Here is a 24000-nt window from a genome sequence, read left to right as displayed (position 1 = left end):
GAGGGCCCCAGGAGAGGGAAACAAATAGCTTGTGAAAGAGCTACCGATCCAAGGACACAAATGAAGTCCCTGGTCTTCTAGGTCAGTCTTTCTGCTAATTGACAAACAAGGTTAAAACAAATCCCAGCATTTCAGTAATGCTGTCTGCTCGGTTTGAATAGCAGTAGCCCAAGGTAGAACGGTTTCAGAACTCAGTGTGTCGGCGGGGGGTAGGGGGCTGTGGGCAGGATTTGAAGATTTGAAGGACCCGTCCAAGTGCACGTGGCCAGTGGTTTGTCAGTGTTTATAGCCAGCTCTACTTTTCTTAAAAACCAACCTAACCCCAAACTAGAAGCAAGTAGAGACTGGTGGCATAGGGACCCTGGGCTTTGGGTAGGCACTAGAGTGGTGGTTTAGAGTGGGCTTTGGAGTCAGACAAGCCTGAGTGACAGTTTCAAATCTCAGCTCTGCTACTTATAACTGTTTGACTTTGGGCAAGTTACTTAGCTTTTCTGAGTCTCAGTATAACCTTCTGTCAAATGAGGATAATACCTACCTCAGTGCATTGTTGTGAGGATTACATGCCATAAAGTGTGCCAAGTGCTTAGCAACTGATCCATGTTATCAATATACATGGAGGGGTGTGATGATCAAAGACGAGGATTGTGGAGAGAGGAGGATGGAATACCTCATTCTCTTCCTGAAATGTTCAGCACTTTGGGTGTGCATTCCTAATGTTTACACAGTTCAAAGGTGAGTTCAAAATGTGGAAACAACCCAAATGTCTATTGACAGATGACTGGATAAACAAAACATGGTACACACATGCAATGGAATACTATTCAGCCTTTAAAAGGAAGGAAATTCTGATGCATACTACAACACAGATGAACTTTGAGGACATTATGCTAAGTGAAATAAGCCAGTCACACAAAGACAAACACTGCATGATTCCACTTACATGAAGTTTCTAGGGTGGTTAAATTCATAGAAACAGACAGTTGAATGGGGATTTTCAGGGGCTGGGAAAGAGGGGAATGGGAAGCTAATGCTTGATGGGTACAGAGTTTCTGTCTGAGAAGATGAAAGTTCTGGAGATGGAGGGTGGCGCTGGTGGCACAACATTGCGAATGTACTGAATGCCACTGAATCGTACGCTTAAAATGGTTAAAATGGTAAACGGTAAATTGTATGTTACATGTGTTTACTGCAATTTTGGATGGATTGGGAGTATATATATGAGAAAAGCCATGACAGGTCAGTGCCCTGGTGAAAGCCTGGGATTCTATTTTCCACTCCACTATGAGAAGGCGGCCAGTTTCCATACAGGGGAAGGGGAGAGAGAGAGGGAGAGGGATGGGGGGGATGGAGACAGAGAGAGAAGCAGGAAAGGAGAGAAAGGAGAATGGCCTGGGCTGTCAGTGTAAAACAAAAAATACAAAAGTTGGAGGTTTTTCAGCTCTGAAAATGCAACAAGCAAGGAGAGTAGGCTCCATCCCTAGGTGAGCCCCAAAGCCCACTTGGGCCACAGCTATAGATAGCCTGGCTGGGAGACCACAAAAGGGAAGGAGGAGGTAATTTGGACTGGCCTGAGGTAAAAATTGCAGAGATTTGCAAGTGCAATCAGCTCTTCAACTCCCCACCACTTCCAAGGCAGAGTGGGTGGGACCAGCCTCTTCTCTTCCTCCAATCCCACTCCTTCCAGGCTACAAGGGGCCCCTCAAGGCTGCCCTTCTCATTCGGTTCCAGCTGCCTGATTTCCCTGGAGAGGAGGTTGTGGAGGTGGGGCTGCCAGTCCCTACATCCCTACCAGACCAACCTCTTCACGGGATCATCCGGACCCTGTACACGTGGACCCTGGCCGTGTAGACACACCTGAGTCCAGGAACGACACAAGCCGCAGGGATCCCAGCCTAGGCACGGAGGTAATTAGGCACGTCTTCTCTGCTCCTGAAGTAATGTTTATTTGTCTTTCAAATTCTGCCAACCAAAATGGCTTAGGCTGTGATTTACCATCACACCATTATGTCATACTTCCTTACTGCTTTTATGACCAAGAAAGACTCCAGGCACAGTAGCCATATTATGTCCCAGCGAACTCCTGCCCAAATTAAGTCACTGTTTCTGGTCCCTATCGCTGGTCAAATATGACATCTAAGGGTAATTGCTGTTTTAGGGGCACATTTTAAAGCAAATGCAAAAAATAATGAATGTACCTATTTTGTGACTGAAATTTGCATCTGTCTTTTTACCCTCTCCCGGCAAATATGTTTTATGTTTATTTAAACAGCCTTTAATAAAAACGTACAGCTGCAAAGCATCTTACTACTCAATGCTTTCTGGTTAAGAAAATTGCCCATAATCACAGTGGACTTTACTATTCGTAACAGAATATTATTTTTCATCGGTGCATGGCTGCAGCCCAATGTATGAGTGTTGCAAATGCAATGTGAGGCTTATCTGAGGTCGGAAGCTCTTCATTCATTCATTTATTCAATCCATCAACAGACTTTTTTGCGGACTTACCATATGGGGTTTGGGACCTTTGGGGAACGGGGTAAAAGCATCAGCAGAGGCGTGAGAGAGCAGGTCACTGATAGGACAAGGGTAGCCATTGTCAACCACAGCTGATGTATTGTGATTGGCTGGAAAGTGTGACACAAATAATTTGTTACTGATAATAGTTAATGTACCTGAGTTGCTGAATAATTTACTTTAGTTGTAAGTTAGAGTGGATTCAAGGTTATCTTTATAATAATAGCATCACTCTCACCTGCTTGCATTTCAGTTTGTTTTAATGAGAGTTAGAGAAAAGGGTCCAATTAATAGTTGCCATGCCAAGTGGATTCCCCAAGGACACTCATGGGAGTGTGTCATGCATGTGCACATCATCTGTCAGTTATAACATAGTTTAGGATTGTCAGAGTGGCCTACAAGGTGTGTGTTATGTGTGAGAGTGGAGAGAGATGAACCTGGAGAGGCAGGATGGGTAGATGTGACTTTTCAGAGCTTGAGTAAACACAGTTTCAGCTGGATTGGCCCCCAAATTTTGCAGATCTAATTGTCAGTAATGCAGAGCTACTGCTTGTTTATCGGGTTCCAGTATTTCCCCAAGTACAGAGATGTGATCTTAGGTAAAGTAGCGACTGTCAACCCATGCTTGTGAATTTGACCTGTCTTGGAGAACCTGTAATTATACTTCTCAGAATCAAGTACTTCTAGCACTGGCTGTGTTGCACGTTCAGCTTCTTAGAAATGAGAATGTGACCCAAGAGGTAGCTTCCAGGTTAGGTTTCATGGAGTGATTGTGCTGGGACCACATTTATCTGTCTTGAAAAACAGATGGAAATTCTCAGTCATGAGTCAAACTAGAAAAAGGAACTTACTAATATTGAATTTGATATGCTATTTCTACTGGGGAGCCAGATGGGGTATGGGGAGATGTTGGGGTACAGAGAAGGAGTGTCTGCTTTTCCTTACCTTTCCAATATAAAATGGATTTCTAGAATTAACCAGGAGATATTGGAAATGACACCTTTCATGAAAATGTAATAAATGATGGGTTTGGTGTTCTGGTTTGAAGGGTACTCGAACTCTTTCCCTGCCCCTAAAAGTACTCTCCTACTGCTGCTTGATTTTCTAATATTAGAAATTGTGGTAGAATCCCTTTTTATGTGTTTACAAACTATGCCTTGCTCTGTTTAACTAGTTTTCATTTTCTTTTTCAAATGTATGCTGCAGGAAAAGACGATAGCTCTTTTAAAAATAAGAAGTACATTCAAGAATGAGCTGGAAGCCTGCTGGAATTGTTAAGGAAACCAATTGTGTGTAGATGCGACCTCAGTAATTAATCAGTGAACATCTAGCAGCCAAATATCTGATGGGAGGGAGGAGGCCCTCTCCTTAGAGAGAGGGAAAATGACTACTCCCTTCTGATTGAAAAAGCAGCATCCCAGACCTTCTTGCTGCTGACATGCAGATGTACATCTGGCTGTAATCTCTCACTCCCTGCTAGCCTTTGCCAAACTGTGTGGAACAGAAATCCAGTTTCTCCTCCATGTAAAGCGACAGAGAGAAATTGAATAGTTAGATAGTTAACATTCTGAGCACTGGCTAGGCAAAGGAACATGCCCAAAGCAATAAAAAGACTCTCACTTAAAAAACTGTGGCTGAAGAAAGATTTGAGCAGTTTAAACAACTGGTGGAGTTGATTGGGGTGAAGGGAGTAGAAGTCTCAAAGCCACAGACAAGCCTTGATACTCTGCAGACAAGCTAAGAAATATTTAAATTGTGTGAAATCTACTCAAGGCTGATGAATAAGATAGAATGAGAGCTTGATAATATTTGAAGGAATTTATTTGCACTTAAATGTCCGTGTTTCTATGAATCTTGCTCTAAATTTTATTTTATGTGGTGTTGTTTTAAAAACAGAGTTATTTATAAAGAATGAAAGCATAATTGAGTGGGGAAGTGTGCTCTGTTCCCTCTCTCCGAGCTGTCCAACCTAAGGGAAGCCTATCATTCTGTCAAAGTGGTGGTAACTTAATCAAATTGCAGGACTAATACATAGAAGGAAAGTGATGCCCTTTGAAGCTTTACCTTGGAAACCCACACTTCATAAATGACAACAAATCCAACAGTGCCTCAACTTTTGGATTAAATATTGCAGCCTTCTTTAAAAATAAAAAATGCCTCTGGGTGGGTTAACATACAGAGTTATTAGTATCTTAGTACAGTGGTATCCCAAACTGAGTATTTAACACACCTTTCATTTATATTGAGAATTTTTAAAATACAGAAAAGTGCAGAGAAGAATATAGCAAACACTTGTGTTCTCACCATGCAGAGGAGAAATACACTACTGTATTTACTTTGTCTTCCATTCTTTTTTTTTTTTTTTTTTTTTTGAGACGGAGTCTCACGCTGTTGCCCAGGCTGGAGTGCAGTGGCGCGATCTCGGCTCACTGCAAGCTCCGCCTCCCGGGTTCCCGCCATTCTCCTGCCTCAGCCTCCTGAGTGGCTGGGACTACAGGCGCCCGCCACCGCGCCCGGCTAATTTTTTGTATTTTTAGTAGAGACGGGGTTTCACTGTGGTCTCGATCTCCTGACCTTGTGATCCGCCCGCCTCGGCCTCCCAAAGTGCTGGGATTACAGGCTTGAGCCACCGCGCCCGGCCATTCCATTCTTTTTAAATTTAAAAAAAAAGTGCTACAGGAAAAGTTGAGGCCCCCTTTATCTCCTGCCTCCAGTCAACTAATTTTCATTAATTTGGTATGTTTTCTTCCACTATGATATACTTTTGTATTTTTTTTAAACTTAGCATTATTTTCTTGAGATCAGTCCATGTGGGTGCCTATTGGTCTAGTTCATTCTTACTGCTGAACAGTAAGCTATAGTACAACCAAGGCACATTTAATTTATTCATTCCTCCTTTGGCGGATGTTTATTTCCAAATTTTTAGTATTAGAAACAAACAACTTGCAGTAAACACTGAGGTATGTGTGTCTTTGCACGCTGGATTGGAATTTCTCTAGAGTATGTACCTTTTAGAAAGTAAGATTTCTGGGTTAAAGACTACACACACTAGGCCGGGCGCGGTGGCTCAAGCCTGTAATCCCAGCACTTTGGGAGGCCGAGACGGGCGGATCACTAGGTCAGGAGATCGAGACCATCCTGGCGAACGCGGTGAAACCCCGTCTCTACTAAAAAAATACAAAAAACTAGCCGGGCGAGGCGGCGGGCGCCTGTAGTCCCAGCTACTCGGGAGGCTGAGGCAGGAGAATGGCGTAAACCCGGGGGGCGGAGCTTGCAGTGAGCTGAGATCCGGCCACTGCACTCCAGCCCGGGCGACAGAGCCAGACTCCATCTCAAAAAAAAAAAAAAAAAAAAAGACTACACACACTTTTAGTTTTTCTGGGTACTGGCAGGTTGCTCTCCAATGTGGCTCTACTGAATGACAGTCTCATCAGTCGTGTATGAGCTCCCATGACACCATACCATTGACAACTTTTGGGTTTTAATTTTTGCTTGTCTGATGAGTAAAGACAGTATCTTGTTTTGTTGTTGTTTTAATTTCCTTGAGTACTAGTGGGGTTAAGTATCTTTGCATATATTTCTAGACCATTCCAGTGTCTTCTGCCAGTTGTCTGTTGGTATTCTTTGCCCCTTTTTCCATTGTGTTGATTGCCTTTTAAAATTGACTTATAGCATTTATTTTATGTCTTTTTTGACTCTGTTTCTTTTTCAATTATATGTGTGGCAAGCATCTTCTCCCACTATCTGGCTTATCTTTAACTTTATACTGTCATTTTTCTCTTATAGACATTATAATGTTTAATGTGGTCACATTTATCAGTCTTTTCTATTGAAATTTATAAGTTTTGTGTGTGTGATTAACGAATTCTTCTATTCTGAGGTCATAAAGGTATTCTATATTTGCATCACAATGTTGTAAAATTTTGCTTTTAACAGTTAGGTCTTTAATTCATTTTGAATTGATTTTTATGTAGGGTTTGAATAAGTTATCTAATTGTATCTTTTATCACATGGATACTTTCAATACCATTTATTAAATAGTCTATATCATATCCTCCATGATTTATAATCAATCTCTGTCCTTTACCTAGTTCTCATAGACTTATCTGAGTTGTTTGTAGGCCCTTTTTATATTCCACTGGTCTATTTGTTTATCCATCTGCCAATACTATATTGTTTTATTTTTTATTTTTTGAGATGGAGTCTCACTCTGTCTCCCAGGCTGGAGTGCAGTGGCATGATCCCGGGTTCAAGTGAATCTCCTGCCTCAGGCTTCCTAGTAGCTGGGACTACAAGTGCATGCCACCACATCTGCCTAATTTTAGTATTTTTAGTAGAAATGGGGTTTCGCCATTTTGGCCAGGCTGGTCTCAAACTCCTGACCTCAAGTGATCTGACCGCCTTGGCCTCCCACAGTTCTCAGATTATAAGCATGAGCCACTGCGCCTGGCCTATGTTGTTTTAATTGTCATAACATTATAATAAGCCTTAACTATGTGCCCTTCACTACTCTTCTTCACAATTGTCTTGTATATTCTTGATGCCTTACTATTCTGTTAAAATCTTATTCTCTGTGTAAATCTTCTGTGTAAATTAGCTTGTCAAAATCCAGAAAAATCCTGTTGTGATTTTGGTTGAACTTGCATGAATTTATAGACCAATTTAAAGAAAATTGCCATATTTGTGTTGAGCTTTCCCATACATGAACATGTTATGTATCTCCTTTTTGAGGTTACTTTATTCTAAACTTTTTATTTCAATATAATTATAGATTCATGGGAAGATGCAAATATGGTACAGAGAGGCCCCCTGTACCATTCACTTATTTTCTCCCATGATTATATTTTACATAACTAGAGTACAGTATCAAAACTAGGAATTCGACATTGGTACAATATGTGTGTATATAATTCTATGCCATTTTTATCACAGGTGTAGATTTGTATAAGATACAGAAGACCAGGCGTGGTGGCTCACACCTGTAATCCCAGCACTGTGGGAGGCCGAGGCGGGCGGATCACCTGAGGTCAGGAGTTCGAGACCAGCCTGACCAACATGGGGAAACCCTTTCTTTACTAAAAATACAAAATTAGTCAGGTGTGGTGGCACATGCCTGTAATCCCAGCTACTCGGGGGGCTGAGGCAGGAGAATTGCTTGAACCTGGGAGGCGGGGTTGCTGTGAGCTGAGATCACGCCGTTGCATTCCAGCCTGTGTAACAATCGTGAAACTCCGTCTAAAAAAAAAAAAAGATACAGAATTATTCCGTCATCATAAAGATGTCCCTCATGCTACCTTTATGGTTACACCCACCCCACCCTATCTCTAACCCCCAGAAATCACTAATCTCGTCTTCATCTTACAATTTTGTCATTTCAAGAATGTTATATAAGTGGAATACAGTATGTGGCTTTTTGAGATTACCTTTCTTCATTCCCTGGAGATTCATGCAAGTTGCTGTGTGTGTCAATAGTTACTCCTTTTTATTGCCGAGTCTGCTAGTGATGAATTCTGTTAGTTTTCCTTCATCTGAGTATGTCTTGATTTCCCCTTCATTTTGAAGAATATTTTTGCTGGGTGTAGAATTCTGTGCTGGCAGTTCTTTTCTTTCATGGTGTGGATGTATTATAGTTGGTTGAACCCATTCACTTGTTGAGAGACGTTTTAGTTGTTTCTGGTTTGAGTGTTTTCTGTTTGTTCTTTCTGTTTTTTATTTCTCTATTTTCATTTTCTTGCCTTCCTGTGTGTTACTTGAATATTTTTTAGAATTCTATTTTGATTAATCTACAGGATTTTTAGAGTTATCTCTTTGTGTCTCTTTCTTTGTGGTTGCTCTAGGTCTAACACGACATACACATAACTTATTACAATCTACTGGTGTCATCATTTTACCAGTTAAAGTATAGCAACTTTATTCCTTTACTCTCCCCAGGTTATAATTATCTTAAGTATTTTGTTTACATACATTGAGGAAACTATCAGACAATGTTTTACTTTCTGCTTTAACCATCAAACATAATTTTAAAAAATCAATAGAAGAGGACAGCCTATTGTATTTATCCATATTTTTTGTTCTTTCTTTGTTCTTTCTCATTCCTGATGCTCAAAGATTCCTTCTATCACTTATTTCTGTTTGGAGAACTTCCTTTGGCCATTCTTTAAATGTTAGTTTGCTATCACAAGAACAGAAAACCAAACACCACATGTTCCCACTCATAGGTGGGAATTGAACAATGAGAACATTTGGACATAGTGCGGGGAAAATCACCCACCAGGGCCTGTCGCGGGGTGGGGGGCTGGGAGAGTGATAGCATTAGGAGAAATGCCTAATATAAATGACAAGTTGATGGGTGCAGCAAACCAATATGGCACATGTATACCCTATATAACAAATCTGCACATTGTGCACATGTACCCTAGAACTTAAAGTATAATTTTTAAAAATGTTAGTTTGATAGTGACAAATTCTGTTAGTGTTCCTGAATCTAAGGATGTCTCGATTTTCCCTTCATTAAGAAGGATATTTTTGTTGGTTGTAGAATTCTGTGCTGGCAGTTCTTTTCTTTCAGTACTTAAAAAATATGTCACTTCCTTGTAACCTCCACAGATTTTGATGAGAAATCTACAGTCACAGGGATTATTCTTCCCTTATAGTAAGGTATAGTTTATCTCTGGCTGATTTTAAGATTTTTTTTTTCTTTGTTGTTATCAGAAATTTGACCATGATGTGTTTTGGCCTGGATTTCTTTGGGTTTAACCTATTTGGGATTTACTCCGTTTTTTGAACCTGTAGGTTTGTCTTTTGCCAAATTTGAGTAAATTTCAGCCACTATTTGTTTGAATACATCTTCAACCTCACCTTTTATTCCCTCTCCTTCTGTGACTCTGATGACATGAATGCTTTGTTATAGTCCCACAGATCCCTGAGGCTCTGTTCATATATATTTTTCAGTCTACTTTCTCTTTGTTGTTTGTCCTTCGTAATTTCTATTTTTGTATCTTCGAGTTTACTGCTTCTTTTCTCTGTCTCCTCCATTTTGCTATTGGACCCATCCATTGAAGTTTTAAAATTTTGGTTGTTTTCTCATTCTAAAATTTCCATTTGGTTTTTCTTTATATCTCCTGTTTTCTTTGCTGAGATTTTTTGCCCTTTGTTTCAAGTGCATTTATAATTACTTGTTCAAAGGTTCTTATGATGGCTGCTTTAAAATCGTTGATAGGTAATTGTAATATCTGTGTCATTTCAGTCTTGGCATCTGTTGAATGTCTTTTCTCATTCAAACTGAGATTTTCCTGGCTTTTGGTATTATAAGTGATTTTTTATTCAACTTTGACATTTTGGGTATTGCATTATGAGACTGGTTCTTATTGAAATCTTCTGTTTTAGCAGGCCTCCTCTGACACTGCTCCAGTGGTGGAAGAAGAGGCACCACCTCATTACTGCCAGCTGGAGATGGACGTACAACTAACTCCCTATGTGGTCCCTACTGTCACTGTGGAGAGGGGATTTATTACAGTCCCAGCTTCCCACTTGGCCCTCTCCAACACACCACACTGGCTAGGTGATTGGGATACTTCCTTACCACCTAGGGAGGGGAAAAGTCAGCCTCCCCACTCAGCCTTTGCTGGCATGAATAGGAGTGGTTTTTTTTTCTGTAGATATTTGCCGGGAGTAGAGAGCAGTTATTGTTGAAGGTGTTCTGTTCTATACGGTTGTTCTTTTTCTGATACATTGACTAGCGAGAGCAGGCTTATGTTGGGGATTTTTTTTGTCTGTGCTTGTTGGTATTACTGGGTTGCTAGCTTCTCTAGCACCCAGTCTGGGATATATGAGGCAAAAAGGGAACAGAAGAAACTCACCAATACATTGCCTCAGTTCCCAAGGTCCCTAACCAGTCTGCCCTTTTTTCTCTACCTGTCAGATACATCTTATGTCTGCCTTATGCATAATGTTCAGGGTTTCTAGCCGTACTTGGCAGAAAGAGTAGGGAAAAGTACTTTTATTTCATCTTGTCTTGAAACTGAAGTATAAGATCTTTTATGACTTTCAAAAATTTTAATAATTTTCTCCATAAAGGTCTTATACAACTGTTGTGTGTGTGTATATATATACTATGTTGTTAACAGTGTTAATTCAGTGAATGGAAATGGTTACCACTCTGTAATGCATGTAATAAAGCACTTACATATACTTGTTTACAAGCTGTTTCTTGGAATGCTACTCACACACTGCTCACACTCCTAGCTCTTTGCTAATAATATGTATTTTGGATGATATCACTCCTCTTTAAGAATTACATATTCTAATTTATTGTTTCTGGTATATTGAAATGGTACTGATTTTTTTCATATTAATATATCCAGCACTTTTGTTGAATGCTCTTATTAGTTCTAACAGTTTCTAGATACTCTCGCTTTTTTTTTTTTTTTTTTTTTTTTGAGATGGAGTCTTGGTTTGTCACCAGGCTGGAGTCCAGTGTTGCGATCTTGGCTCACTGCAACCTCCGCCTCCCGGGTTCAAGCAATTCTCTGCCTCAGCCTCCTGAGTAACTGGGATTGTAGGCACCTGCCACCACACCCGACTAATTTTTTGTATTTGTAGTAGAGACGGGGTTTCACCATCTTGGCCAGGCTGGTCTTGAACTCCTGACCTCATGATCCACCCGCCTCGGCCTCCCAAAGTGCTGGGATTACAGGCGTGAGCCACTGCATCTGGCCGATTCTCTTGCATTTTCTGTATAGGCAACATATCATCTGCAATTATGATGATTTTTTCCTTTTTCTAATATATAAAAAATACATATATATATTTTATATATTTGTGTGTATGTATATATATTTATTTTATTTATTTATTTACTTTAAGTTGGAGTCTCACTTTGTTGCCCAGGCTGGAGTGCAGTGCCATGATCTCAGCTCACTGCAACCTCCACCTCCCAGGTTCCAGTGATTCTCCTGCCTCAGCCTCCTGAGTATCTGGGATTACAGGCACACACCACCACACCCAGCTAATTTTTGTATTGTTTTAGTAGAGATGGGGTTTCACCATGTTGGTCAGGCTGGTCTCAAACTCCTAACCTCATGATCTGCCCACCTCGGTCTCCCAAAGTGCTGGGATTACAGGTGTGAGCCACTGCGCCTGGCCATATATATATATATTTTTAATATGTTTAATACTTTATGTCATATTTCATATAATATATAATATATAATTATATATAAATATATATTAAAGTACATATTCTACTTTAATATGTTTGTATTGTGATTTCTATTATGCTTAGATTTATTTTTTCATTTCATTTTATATATCTATTACTGTGTTTTATTTTTTGTTGTTGTTATTTTCTTTTATTTTTTTTGAGATGCAGTCTCGCTCTGTTGCCCAGGCTGGAGTGCAATGTTGCAATCTCAGCTCACTGTAACCTCCACCTCCCGGGCTCAAGTGATTCTCCTTCTTCAGCCTCCTGAGTAGCTGGGATTACAGGCATGTGCCACCACACCCAGCTAATTTTCACATTTTTATAGAGAGGGAGTTTCACCATATTGGCCAGGCTGGTCTCGAATTCCTGTCCTCAAGTGATCTGCCCACCTCAGCCTCCCGAAGTGCTGGGATTACAGGTGTGAGCCACTACACCCAGCCTATATTTCTATTACTATGTTTTATATTGCTTCTTTTTAATTCTTTTCTGCCTTGATTGAGTTGATTAATTTTTTTATTTCCCTGCCTTCTTCTGAAATTTTGGAAGTTGTATTTCTGTTAATTTAGTGGTCACCTTTAAAATTTTACATACACCCACGGACTGCATACACACAAAAATTCAAGTTAATGTGTATATTAACTTGAATTTTTGTGCAGTCCGTGGGTGTATGTAAAAATTTTAAAGGTATTAACCAGGGAGAAAAAACAGATTGCATAGAGATATATCTCCATTTAGAGATATAGAGATATATTTCTATTTATCCTTTGAGTAATAAAATAAGCTAAATATGTTTTAACTCTAATCTTCTACTTTCTATCTTAAGTGGTACTATTGGGCAATATTTGGGTGCCATTTTCCTCTTCAATAGCCCGCAGAATAGGTCATTGTAACCTTATTATTATTGGGATTCTTTTTTTTTTTTAAGAAAAAACAGCTTTATTGAGATATCAATTATCACCATTTTGGAACATCATCATCTCAAAAGAAACCCTATTTTTTACAGTTGAGGTTTACTTAAATTTATCTATGTGCTTACCAAGTTTTTTGCTCCATTGTTTCTTGAACTCCAGACCTTTATTTTAGGTTCAATTTTCTTCTTGATGTACATCATTTAATTTTTTTTTTAGTGAAGGCTTATCACTGACAAACTCTCATAGTCTTTGTTTAAAAGATCTCATTTTAATTGCCCTCAGTTGTGAATGTTAACTTCTCTACGTAAAATTTTAAGTTAATGGGTATTTTCCCTCAACTTTGTAAACATTATTCCATTGTTTTCTGAGTTCTATTGTTGCTGATGGGAAGTGTATTATTTATTATCTATTGTCAGTCTATTTTTTAATGTTAGTTTTTGAATGCCATCTGTCTTTTCTCTCTGGTTAAGAGTTTTCTGTTTGTTTTCACTAAGATTTGTCTAGGTTTGTATTTATTTTTATTCATCGTAGGATCTGGGCTTCTTCAATCTGAGTTCCTATTATTTTGCATTAGACTACATTCATAATACATTGCTTTCAATTTACAGTTTCTATTTTTAAATAGTGGATCAAGATCTAAAGACAGTAACCATAGCAGCCTTCCCATCATTGTTATTTCCCTCTATCTTTTATGGCCATCTTGCCTATACACAATTTAACACCTTTTTTTTGGTTGTGTTCTTTTCTATTATGCCTCTCTAAAGTATTCAACTTTCTTAGAAATAACTCTTCATTTTCATACCCATATATCATCTGTTTACAGAATATTTATTTAAATTACATAGCAAAACTATCATAAACAAGATTAGGAACAAATACAATTGACTCTTGGTAAATATCCAACTTAACTGGTGTGAACAAAAGTGCATGGGGTGTATTAGAGAATGGTCTACTAGCTTCAAGCATTCACAATGTTTTCTAAATAATTTCAACTTGTGTTTTAGATTCAGGGGGTACATATGCAGGTTTGTTGCATGGGTATATTGCGTGATGCTGAGGTTTGGGATACAGATGATCCCATCACCCAGGTAGTAAGCATAGAACCCAACAAGTTTTCAGCCCTTGCCCCCCTCTCTTCCTACCCCCTCTAGTAGTCTGCAGTGTCCATTGTTGCCATCTTTATGTCCATGTGTACCCAATGTTTAGCTCCTACTTATAAGTGAGAACATGCGGTTTTTGGTTTTCTGTCCCTGCATTCATTCACTTAGGATAATGGCGCCTCCAGCTGCATCCACGTTGCTGCAAAGGACATTATTTGTTTCCTTTTTTATGGCTGCATAGTATTCCATGGTATATATATACCACATTTTCTTTATCCAATCCACCACAGATGGGCACCTAGGTTGATTGCATGTATTTACTATTGTGAATAGTGCTGCAATGAACATGCAAGTGCATGTGTCATTTTGGTAGAACATTTAGTTTTCTTTTGGGTATGTACTCATTAATGGGATTGCTGGACAAATGGTAGTTCTGTTTTAAGTTCTCTGAGAAATCTCCAAACTGCTTTCCACAGTGACTGAACTAATTTGCATTCCCACCAACAGTGTATAAGTGTTCCCTTTTCTCCACAGTCTCACCAGCATCTGTTATTTTTTAAATTTTTAATTAATAGCCATTCTGACTGGTGTCAGATGGTATTTCATTGTGTGTGTTTGTTTTTGAGACAGAGTCTCACTCCCTCACCCAGGCTGGAGTGCAATGGCACAATCTTGGCTCACTGCAACCTCTGCCTCCCGGGCTCAAGCAATTCTCTTGACTTAGCCCCCCAAGTAGCTGCAATTACAGGTGTGTGCTACCACCCCAGCTAATTTTTGTATTTTCGGTAGAGACTGTGTTTCACCATGTTGACCAGGCTGGTCTCAAACTCCTGACCTCAAGTGATCTGCCTTTCTTGGACTCCCAAAGTTCTGGGATTACAGGTGTGAGCCACTGCGCCTGGTCTCATTGTGGTTTTGATTTGCATCTCTCCAGTGATTAGTGATGTGGAGCATTTTTTCAAATATTTGTTGGCCGCTTGTATGTCTTCTTTTGAGATGTGCCTGCTCATGTTTTTGCCCACTTTTTAATGGGGTTATTTGTTTTTTGCTTGTTGAATTGTTCCTTATAGATTCTGGGTATTAGACCTTTGTTGGATGCATAGTGTGTGAATGTTTTCTCCCATTCTATATGTTGTCTGTTTACTCTGTGGATAGTTTCTTTTGCTGTGTAGAAGCTCTTTTGTTTAATTGGGTCCCACTTGTCAATTTCTGTTTTTGTTGCAATTGCTTTTGAGGAATTAGTCATAAATTCTTTCCCAAGGCAGATGTCCAGAATGATGTTTCCTAGATTTTCTTCTAGGATTTTTACAGTATATGGTCTTACATTTAAATCTTTGATCCATCTTGAGTTAATTTTTGTATATGGTAAAAGATATGGGTCCAGTTTCATTCTGCATATGGTTAGACAGTTATCCCAGCACCATTTATTGAATAGGGATTCCTTTCCCCATTGCTTATTTTTGTTAACTTTGTCAAAAATTAGATGGCTGTACCTGTGCGACTTTATTTCTAGGTTCTCTATTCTGTTCCATTGATCTATGTGTCTGTTTTTGTACCAGTACCATGCTGTTTCGATTACTGTAGCCTTATAGTATAGTTTGAAGTTGTGTAATGTGATATCTCTGGCTTTATCCTTTTTGTGTAGGATTGCTTTGGCTATTTGGGCTCTTTTTTGGTTCCATGTGAACTTTAGAATTTTTTTTCTAATTATGATGAAATATGACATTGTTAATTTGACAGGAATAATGCTTAATCTGTAGATTCATCTGGGCAATATGGAAATTTTAAAGATATTGATTCTTCCAATCCTGAGTATAGTATGTTTTTCTATTAGTTTGAGTTATCTATAATTTCTTTCAGCAGTGTTTTGTAGTTCTCATTGTGGAGATCTTTCATGTCCTTGGTTAGATGTATTCCTAGGTATTTTATTTTTTGTGGCTATTGTAAATGAAATTGCATTCTTGAATTAGCTCTTATCTTGGACATTATTGGTGTATAGAAATGCTACTGATATTTGTACACTGATTTTGGATCCTGAAACTTTGCTGAAGTCTTTTATCAGTTCCAGGAGACTTTTAGTGGACTCTTTAGGGTTTTGTAGGTATAGAATCATATTGTCAGTGAAGAGAGATAGTTTGACTTCTTTTCCTATTTGGATGCCATTTATTTCTTTCTCTTGCCTGATTGCTCTGGCCAAGACTTCCTCAAGCATTCATAATATCATACAATGTATTTTACAGCAGGAATGGAAAGAGTTGATTAATCAGGAGAGTAATGAATGAAGAAGTTAGATAAAAGAACTTCTACTGTATTGAGCACCTTCTATGGGCCAATTACTGAAATGGTATATTTAAGTTATAATAGTAAGTAAGATAGACATGCTCTCATGGAGTTAGGGGAGAAGAAACAAGTAAATAAACCAGATAGTTAATTTCAGATAACCATGAGTAAGATGAAGGCAATCAGACAGAGCTATAAAATAGAGGGCAACTGAGGGGTGGAGGCTAGTCTACATGAGGTAATCACTAAAGACCTTTCTGAGCAGTGATATATAAGGTACAATCTGAAAAATTAGGAGGCAGGAACCTGAAAATTCAGAAGGAGAGTGTTCTAGGCAGAGGAAACACTTCTGGTAAGAGGCAGGAATGAGCTTACTGCGCTGAGGAAATAGAAAGGACTCTGTGGCTGGTGTTTCACTAGCAGAATAGAGTGCATATGAGATGGGGTAGATTAGTTATACAGGGGCTAGAAGAAACAGGGGTTTGTAGACTTGTAATGATTTTTTATTTGATCTTGAGTATGATTTGAAATCAAGGGATTTCAAGATGGGGATAACAAGACCTGATTTATACTTTTTAAAAGATAACTTTGGCTAATGTGTAGGGTCAGGACTGTAGAAGGGCAACAGGTGAAGCTGAAAGACCAGCTAAAAAGCTGTCTTAGTCAATTTGTGCTGCTATAACAATGTACTGCAGACTGGGTAATTAACCAACAACAGAAATTTTTAAAAATAAATTTCATTGTGCGCATAGGTTTACAGCATGGTGTATGGGACACATATAGATAGTAAAATGGTTATTGTGGTGAAGCGGATTAACATATCCATCACCTCAAGTAGTTACTTTTTAACAATAGGCATTTGTTCTCACAGTTCTGGAGACTGGGAAGTCCAAGATCAAGGCACTGGCAGGCTTGGTGTCTGTGAAGGCCTTTTTCCCACTTCCAAGATGGTGCCTTGTTGCTGCATCCTCTGGAGGAAGGAACGCTGTGTCCTCATTAGGCAGAAGGGCAGAGGAGGCAATAAGGGACAAACTCCCTCTATCAAGCCCTTTTTTGAAAGTATTTAATCCCATTCATGAGGGAGGACTCCTCATGACTCAATCACCTCCTAAAGGCCACACCTCTTAATACTGTTGCATTGGGGATTAAGTTCCTGCATGAATTTTGGAGGGGACAAAAAACATTCAAACCATATCAGAGGCCAATATTGTAGCCTGGATGAGAGATTGAAGTGGCTTGGATTAAGATGATAGTAAGTGAATATCATGGTAAATGTAGACAGAAAGGTAGAGATTTGAAGTATATTTTGGAGGGAGACTTGAAAAGACTTGATAGATTCAATATATGGAGGCTGAGGGTAAGGAAAAGAGGAGAAACCGGGTTGATGCCTTATTTTGGGCCTAAGTGGGTGGATGGTGGTGCCATTTTCTGAATTATGGAAGACCAGCATGGGAAAATATTTTAGGGGCAGAATTAAGGGTTCTCTTCTGGTCACATTATATTTGATATTCTGTAACAGCTATCCAAGAAGATATTTTAAGAAGACAGTTGGATATGTGAATCCAGAACTCAAGGGGAGATGTCAATATTGTAAATATCAATTTAGTAGTCATCAGCATATAGATAATGACTAAAGTCATAGAATTGTATGAGATCATCTATGGTGTAATGATGCTAGAAAAGAAGGCTAAAGACTTAGCCTTGGAATATTTTAACATGGAGAGATCAAGCACAGAAGGGGAAGACAGCAAAAGAGACTGAGAAGAAACGGCAAGCAAGATAGGATAGGACCAGCAATTTATCCTAATAAGATGACTGGACAAGCATGTAAAGATATAAATGCACAAGTATATTCATCACAGTATTTTTTTTTTTTTTTTTTTTTTTGAGACGGAGTTTTTGCTCTTGTTGCCTGGGCTGGAGTGCAGTGATGCTATCTCAGCTCACTGCAACCTCTCCTTCCCAGGTTCAAGCGATTCTCCTGCCTCAGCCTCCTGAGTAGCTGGGATTACAGGTGTGCACCACCACACCCAGCTAATATTTTGTATTTTTAGTAGAGACGGGGTTTCATCATTTTGGCTAGGCTGGTCTTGAACTCCTGACCTCAGGTGATCCACCCACCTCAGCTTCCCAAAGTGCAGGGATTACAAGTATGAGCCACTGCACCTGGCCCACAGTATTTTTATAATAGCAAAAATTGGAAATAGGCCGGGTGCGGTGGCTCACGCCTGTAATCCCAGCACTTTGGGAGGCCGAGATGGGCGGATCACGAGGTCAGGAGATGGAGACCAACCTGGCTAATGTTGAAACCCCGTCTCTACTAAAAAAAATACAAAAAACTAGCTGGGCGAGGTGTTGGGCGCCTGTAGTCCCAGCTACTCGGGAGGCTGAGGCAGGAGAATGGCGTAGACCCGGGAGGTGGAGCTTGCAGTGAGCTGAGATCTGGCCACTGCACTCCAGCCTGGGTGACAGAGCAAGATTCCGTCTCAAAAAAAAAAAAAAAAAAAAAAAAAATTGGAAATAAATGTCTATAGGGAGATAGTTAAATCATGGCGCATATATATATACACACACACACATACACACACACACTACAGAATATGCTAGGCAAACATTAAAACGATAATACCAATCAATATTTATTGACATATAAAGTTCACAATACCTTCTTACATGCAAGAGCAGATTACAAAGTAGCCTATGTAGTATGAAGACATCAATGTAAAATTATATGTGTGTATGTGTCAGAGCATGTATGTAAATAGGGTCATGATGGTAGGTTTCCTTTTTTCCCCCTTTTTTTAGATAGAGTCTCACTCTGTTGCCCAGTCTGGAGTGCAGTGGTGCAATCTCTGCTCACTGCAACCTCTGCCTCCCGGGTTCAAGTGATTCTCCTGTCTTAGCCTCCCAAGTAGCTGGGATTACAGGCACGTACCACCGTGCCCAGCTAATTTTTGTATTTTTAGTAGAGATGGGGTTTCACCATGTTGGCCAGGCTGGTCTGGAACTCCTGACCTCAAGTCATCCTCCCTCCTTGGCCTCCTAACCTGCTGGGATTATAGGTGTGAGCCACCGTGCCCAGCTGGTGTTTTGTTTTTCCACTTTGTTTATAGATGTATCCCTTGAGCCTAAAACAGTGTTTAGTATCCAGTAGACACAGATGAATATTTGTTGAAGGAATGAATAAATGAATGAACAAATGAATGAATATAAAACATTAACCAAAATATTGAGTGGTTATGTCCTGTGATAAAAGGTCTTTTATTTTTCTTTCTTTTGTATTGTGTTAGATTTTTTTCTTTTTTACAATGACCATACATTCTTTTTATCAGGAAGAACATTCTTTTAATTTTTGAAACCATCCTCACCTTTGTCAGTTACCTATGACTTCCAAGTACCCCTATTTGGCTGAATTCAGAGCAAAGCAATTGCTTTGCTACTGAAAATCCATATTTAAGCAGGTATATCAGAATGATACAAGGAGATATGTTGTCTCTTGGAGAGCTGGAGGCAGAAAAGGTGAATTAGGAGTGAAGACCAATAGCAACTGTGAGAAAGAAAGACTTGTGCCTTGGAAGAAAGTTAAGCTGAGATTTTCTTTCTTTTTTTTTTTTTTTGAGACTCTGTCGCCCGGGCTGGAGTGCAGTGCAGTGGTGCGATCTCGGCTCAACCCAAGCTCTGCTTTCCGGGTTCAAGCCATTCTCCTGCTTCAGCCTCCAGAGTAGCTGGGACTACAGGCGCTCGCCACTAAGCCTGGATATTTTTTTTTTTTTTTTTGTATTTTTAGTAGAGACGGGGTTTCACCGCGTTAGTCAGGATGGTCTCAATCTCCTGACCTAGTGATCCTCCCGCTTTGGCCTCCCAAAGTGCTGGGATTACAGGCATGAGCCACTATGTCTGGCCAAGCTGAGGTTTTCAAAGCAGAGCAACATAGAACAAGAAGGGCCCCTTGCAAGCCTGACCTTGGGGAGAAGAGCCTGTGGAACACTTAGAGCACAGTAAAGTTTGCAATCTAAATTCTTGATTCTCAGTTGTGGATCGATACAGGAGTTAATAAAGGAGCCAAGCTATGACTCCCAGATTGTGCTGTTTGGTATAGAAATGCCTCACTCCCTTTGCTGGTTGCAGTGGAAAATGAAGGCAGTCTTCTGTATGAAGAAGTCCCTGGTTCTCTATTTTTCTCTGAGGCTGTAAGAAAAACAAGTTGGATTACGTTTTTTGAATAACTGATTGGATATTCTTTGGGATTCTATGTATGTATTTGCCTAATCTCTCTCTATCCTCCCCTCCATTCTCCCTCATTACCCACCCACTCCCCATCAACAGAAAATACTTAGATATCTCCAGTATGGGAGATTAGTCTTCTGCTAGCATTTCTCCTGTACTGTACCATGCAAAATGAGTGCTCATTTCCTTCCTGGCCTTCAGTTATAAAAGTCCCTCTGCTATTGCCCAAGTCTTGGAAAGTGCAGGCTCCAGGAAAAGGGTGGTGGTAGATAGAGTTGCCAGATAAAATACAGGAAAGCCAGTTAAATCTGAATTTTGGATAACCAATGGATTTTTGTGTAAGTATATCCCAAATATTGCATGGGACATACTTATACCAAAAAAAGTCATTGTTTATCTGAAATTAAAATTTAACTGGATGTCTTCTTTTTTTTTTCTTCGAAATCTGGCAATCCTAGATAGAGAAAAAAAAAATCCTTCATGTGATACAAGGGTTTTCTCAGTGCTTTTCATCTAAAACTTACCAGATGTTTCTTAGATGGCCTTTCAATTTACAAAAGGGGAAAATAACTAACTGATTAAGTCAAGGTTAGACTGCGAATCAGTGCTAGGGCTGAAAATTTAAGTTTTCAAGTTTTCCAGCACATGATCTAATTCAGCAAACTTTTATCAATAATTTATTGGCTGTAAGGAAATAGGATTAGAATGATCACAAAGGTACATATTCCCATGAAAAGTAAATTTTTAAAAGATTCTAAAGGTGACAAGCATTAAGGTTTTACTTTCCTCTATGGTCATGACTGGGCTTAACCTCTCAAGAAGTGTTTTTCACAGTGTAGTCTTTATTCTACCTGCATCAGAATCATCTGGGAAGCAGTCTGTAGATATAGACAGAAAGTGAAGGTAATGGGTCCTTTGAAAGTTTGAGTTCCTGGTCTTTGTCTTGTAGGCACCACAATCACTTCCTCCATTTCCACAGCCTTTAGTTCCACTAACAGCTTTTATCTGGAGGGTCTCAATGCTAGAGAGCTTTCTGGTTATTTTAGTTTTTGTTTCTCCCATTACATATTATAAAAGGTAATTTATTAAAAGGCAAAATTGAAGAGGGATTTGATATCCCCCACCCCCAGCACAGCCAAATAAAGGAATCCATTAGATGTACAAGAAAAATAGCCATTGGATGTAAAAGAAAAAATGATTGACCTGGTGTCTCTTAAATCAGCAAATTTAACTGGATCTTGGAAGCTGAAGAATTCTCTATCACCTACATCTCTTGCATTGGGGCCTTGCCATTCCACAAAATTTATTCTTTACTTTTCCTGGGCCTGACTCCAAGAGAACTAATCGTATCTTAATAATTTGGTACAGAGTCACAGTGTAATTGCTCCAGGTCAATATTGTATCCTATCAGACTGGAGTACAGAAATGATTATCCAACATTAAAAAGAATGAGGTCAAGAGGTACAACCTGACTTTCAAAACATCCTTAGGATGTATGTATAGCCAGAATGACTGTTTTAGTTGAGGAATTAAGTGATCTCTAATAGAACAAAGCAAATGTATTCAGTCAATCTGTCATTTCAGATTTATAGCAAACGATCTCACATTTGGTCAATTCCTCAATTGTATGCTAATAAAAATGATATAAATAGTTTGGTAACTCACCCTATGGTACTAAAATGGAAGTAACCCAAGATGGGTTGGCTATGTTGTTCTCATCTCCTTTTATCACCAGATACTTGATTCTTCTTAGCTGGCATTATATGCTGCCAGTTGATACTTGCCTAAATATTTTCTTCGTACTCAGAACATTATAGTTACTTTTTCAAGCTTCAAATATTTCCAAGTAATTCTAGAAATACGTGAGGTACGCCTGAAACGCTGACAGCTGTAGCTTATACCCAAAATAATCAGGCCTGCCCAAGGAGACGCTTTGAGCAAACAGAACCAGGAGTTTGAAGGTGACAGCTGAACAGGCATCAATAGGAAATTGCCAGGTGCTCAGTTGATCCAGCTAGGGATGGCAACAGACAGATTCCATTTCTAGAAATAGCACAGAGGATGCCAACAGGTCATAGGATATAAGCTATTGCACAAATCTTCCCTTCCATCTTCTAGGGAGCTTGGAGGGTATCTTAGGAACCTTAAACTTGCTGAAAAAAATTAACATGTCTAATAAATAATCTTTGACATTGACTTGTTGAGCCCCTATTAGTTTCAAGTCACTTTCCTAGGCACTGTTAGGAGCAGGGATACAAAGAAGTTTAGACACAGCCTCTACACACACAGAGTTTTCACACCAGTTGGGGAAACAAGACCCATATGGCAAAGTCTTGTCTTATAAGGGGTTAGATTCTTGATGATTAAAAAAAAATCATTTCTAGACAAAATGCACCTCAAAAATTTCTTTGAAAGGTGCCATATTAGAGACAGACATACTATTTTTCAGTAAGTCAAACACAGTTGTTTTTTTCCCCCCCTACAACCTTATACCAGATCGCTTTTTCTTTAATCGAGAACCAAGCCAATTGGCTTGCGCTTAGAGGCTGTGTTGAATTTTTTAAAGCGCACATATTTAAGCATGAGAATCTCACCGTGAGAAACCCACAGGAACTGACACCATCTGAAGGAACATCAGAGTCACATCTCTCAACTCAACTTAACTCCAGGGCAAAACTTGTTGAGTGGAATAATAGTTAGGATTGCCCACATAATTTTCAACTGCTTACATGCTCGCTCTCTCTCTCTCTCTCAATTTCCTCTGTGTATCAGCCAACTCATATAAGAATGGTGTACTTGTGATGTGCCTCTCTATACCCACGTAACAAGACAGGAGAGGCTATGTGAAGGAGAGCTTCACCACTTACTGACTGTATGACCTTGGCCCAGTGAACCCCTCTGAGCCTTCATTTCCTCATTAGTAAAATGAGGATAATAATTGCATCTTCCTTGCACGATTGTTCTGTGGATTAAATGCAATATTTGCAAAATGCTTAGTCTAATGCCTGGTAGCATAAAAGCCTCAGTATTAACTATTATAGCAAGTGGTTTATATGTGGTATGTCAAATGAGAGACATGCCTTGTGTGTTATAACCTACATAACTGAATAGTGTATTGGCAGGGAGGGGTTCATGGGTGAGATCATTTTTGAACTTGGTGAGGTATGGGTAATACTGGAGAGTTGGAGGGAGGAAGGGAGTGATGGTGGAAGCAGGGAGAAAGCCAAGACATGGATGAGTTGGGATGTCTGGAGACCCAAAGTACATGGGGGTGGGCAGTAAAGCCTGTGGAAGGGAATATTAAAATATGCTGTTGGAGGAGGAAGTCAGGGCCATGTGATTGAAGGCCTTGAATGCCAGGATGTGGTGCTGGAAGCAGTGAAGAATTGTTTGAGATTTTTCACTTAAGGGTGATGGGATGATAAAACATTTAGTATACTTTCAAATTCAGCTCATCTGTCAAATCCAGCTCACAGCCACTTCCCCCTACTGCATCTCACTCTTCCTTTTGCAAACATTGTTGACATTGATTGCTCCCCTTCCCCCTAATAATTTTGCCCTTAATCTACCGCCTTATCTCAAGGCTAAATGTTTTCTCTGAGTTGTGCGTGTCGGGGGAGAGAGAGAGAAATATTTTTCTCCAAAGATAGGGCCCTGCCTTTCACTTCCTCTGTCTGCCACACAGAGTTTAGCACATTGTGGACTCTGAAGGAATAATTTATGAGTTAACGCAATGATTGATTACGGGCATGCCTAATTGGAGCAC

At 39.5% G+C, this 24000-nt stretch overlaps 1 protein-coding gene across 3 annotated transcripts in view; it reads left to right on the top strand.

Annotated features, from left to right (window-relative positions):
* PLAC1 (placenta enriched 1) overlaps positions 1–24000 on the top strand; it is a 198513-nt gene that overhangs the window by 47291 nt on the left and 127222 nt on the right. The window contains exon 1 of one of the 3 annotated variants that reach the window (XM_015444323.4): positions 1621–1904. The exons of the other annotated variants lie outside the window; for them this stretch is intronic. The gene's annotated coding sequence lies outside the window, so the exon portion shown is untranslated. Of the gene's footprint in view, positions 1–1620; positions 1905–24000 lie in introns of those variants that run through there. 3 annotated transcript variants of the gene reach the window in all.

The sequence above is a fragment of the Macaca fascicularis genome, chromosome X (genome assembly GCF_037993035.2).
Source record: "Macaca fascicularis isolate 582-1 chromosome X, T2T-MFA8v1.1".
NCBI classification, from domain to species: domain Eukaryota; kingdom Metazoa; phylum Chordata; class Mammalia; order Primates; family Cercopithecidae; genus Macaca; species Macaca fascicularis.
The sequence above is the reverse complement of the archived record's forward strand: the minus strand, read 5'-3'. Positions and strand labels throughout refer to the sequence as shown.